At 59.4% G+C, this 2,500-nt stretch overlaps 1 pseudogene; it reads left to right on the top strand.

Moving 5' to 3' along the window:
• The window catches only part of LOC126435620 (large subunit ribosomal RNA), a 7,955-nt pseudogene that overhangs the window by 1,136 nt on the left and 4,319 nt on the right, over positions 1-2,500 (top strand).

Raw genomic sequence — 2,500 nt, 5'->3', positions numbered from 1 at the left:
AAAGATGGTGAACTATGCCTGGCCAGGACGAAGTCAGGGGAAACCCTGATGGAGGTCCGTAGCGATTCTGACGTGCAAATCGATCGTCGGAGCTGGGTATAGGGGCGAAAGACTAATCGAACCATCTAGTAGCTGGTTCCCTCCGAAGTTTCCCTCAGGATAGCTGGTGCTCGTACGAGTCTCATCCGGTAAAGCGAATGATTAGAGGCCTTGGGGCCGAAACGACCTCAACCTATTCTCAAACTTTAAATGGGTGAGATCTCCGGCTTGCTTGATATGCTGAAGCCGCGAGCAAACGACTCGGATCGGAGTGCCAAGTGGGCCACTTTTGGTAAGCAGAACTGGCGCTGTGGGATGAACCAAACGCCGAGTTAAGGCGCCCGAATCGACGCTCATGGGAAACCATGAAAGGCGTTGGTTGCTTAAGACAGCAGGACGGTGGCCATGGAAGTCGGAATCCGCTAAGGAGTGTGTAACAACTCACCTGCCGAAGCAACTAGCCCTGAAAATGGATGGCGCTGAAGCGTCGTGCCTATACTCGGCCGTCAGTCTGGCAGTCATGGCCGGTCCTTGCGGCCGGCCGCGAAGCCCTGACGAGTAGGAGGGTCGCGGCGGTGGGCGCAGAAGGGTCTGGGCGTGAGCCTGCCTGGAGCCGCCGTCGGTGCAGATCTTGGTGGTAGTAGCAAATACTCCAGCGAGGCCCTGGAGGGCTGACGCGGAGAAGGGTTTCGTGTGAACAGCCGTTGCACACGAGTCAGTCGATCCTAAGCCCTAGGAGAAATCCGATGTTGATGGGGGCCGTCATAGCATGATGCACTTTGTGCTGGCCCCCGTTGGGCGAAAGGGAATCCGGTTCCTATTCCGGAACCCGGCAGCGGAACCGATACAAGTCGGGCCCCTCTTTTAGAGATGCTCGTCGGGGTAACCCAAAAGGACCCGGAGACGCCGTCGGGAGATCGGGGAAGAGTTTTCTTTTCTGCATGAGCGTTCGAGTTCCCTGGAATCCTCTAGCAGGGAGATAGGGTTTGGAACGCGAAGAGCACCGCAGTTGCGGCGGTGTCCCGATCTTCCCCTCGGACCTTGAAAATCCGGGAGAGGGCCACGTGGAGGTGTCGCGCCGGTTCGTACCCATATCCGCAGCAGGTCTCCAAGGTGAAGAGCCTCTAGTCGATAGAATAATGTAGGTAAGGGAAGTCGGCAAATTGGATCCGTAACTTCGGGATAAGGATTGGCTCTGAGGATCGGGGCGTGTCGGGCTTGGTCGGGAAGTGGGTCAGCGCTAACGTGCCGGGCCTGGGCGAGGTGAGTGCCGTAGGGGTGCCGGTAAGTGCGGGCGTTTAGCGCGGGCGTGGTCTGCTCTCGCCGTTGGTCGGCCTCGTGCTGGCCGGCGGTGCAGGATGCGCGCGCCTGCGCGGCGTTCGCGCCCCGGTGCTTCAACCTGCGTGCAGGATCCGAGCTCGGTCCCGTGCCTTGGCCTCCCACGGATCTTCCTTGCTGCGAGGCCGCGTCCGCCTTAGCGTGCTCCTCCGGGGGCGCGCGGGTGCGCGGATTCTCTTCGGCCGCCATTCAACGATCAACTCAGAACTGGCACGGACTGGGGGAATCCGACTGTCTAATTAAAACAAAGCATTGCGATGGCCCTAGCGGGTGTTGACGCAATGTGATTTCTGCCCAGTGCTCTGAATGTCAACGTGAAGAAATTCAAGCAAGCGCGGGTAAACGGCGGGAGTAACTATGACTCTCTTAAGGTGGCCAAGTGGCGGCGGTGTGGCTGCATCCGGACTTGGCTTTTCGAAGTGCGGTCTTGATGTAGTCGTGCTGCTGCTGTGAGGTGCCTTCCTTGGGTTATAGTTACAGGGAGAGTGATGCGCAATACATGGGCCTAGCCCTCTTAGCCTCTCCTCTCCTGCGGTCTTCTCCCCTTCTCGTGGGCCCGCTGATTTTCGCAGAGTGGAAGACCGCACCAGGGGCTTGGGGGGGTTACCAGCCCCCCTTCGCATTATCCCTTTTTTAGTTGGGGGCAGTAACCAGAGAATAAGTGGTGGCCCTTCCGCTGAAGGTGCCACCCCAACTCCCCCAGCACCTAGCCGGCCAACCGGCCGTGCCGAAAATCTTGTAACTTTTGCAGCAGTATACGCCTGTAGTGAGTGCCACCGCAGCTTCACCACCAAGAATGGTCTCGGGGTCCATCGCCGCCGCCAACATCTTGCGGCCGCCAACGCGGAGATCGTGACGGAGAGGCATCGCGCGAGGTGGACGGAGGAAGAAGTCCTGTCGCTCGCCAAGGCAGAGGCCGAACTGTTCCTCGAGAGGGACGCCCGGTTCTTCTTTGTAAATCAAGAACTCATCAGGCTGTTCCCCGACCGAACGCTTGAGGCAATCAAGTGCCGACGGCGGCAAGCTGCCCACAAGCAGCTTGTCCGCCAGTTCATGGAGGCGCTTGAGATCGGTCGGGGGGAAGAGCCGGCGTCCCGCCGGGGAGCAGCGAGCCCGCTGCCTG

This window comes from Schistocerca serialis, unplaced genomic scaffold (genome assembly GCF_023864345.2).
Source record: "Schistocerca serialis cubense isolate TAMUIC-IGC-003099 unplaced genomic scaffold, iqSchSeri2.2 HiC_scaffold_1212, whole genome shotgun sequence".
Lineage (NCBI taxonomy): Eukaryota > Metazoa > Arthropoda > Insecta > Orthoptera > Acrididae > Schistocerca > Schistocerca serialis.
The sequence above is the reverse complement of the archived record's forward strand: the minus strand, read 5'-3'. Positions and strand labels throughout refer to the sequence as shown.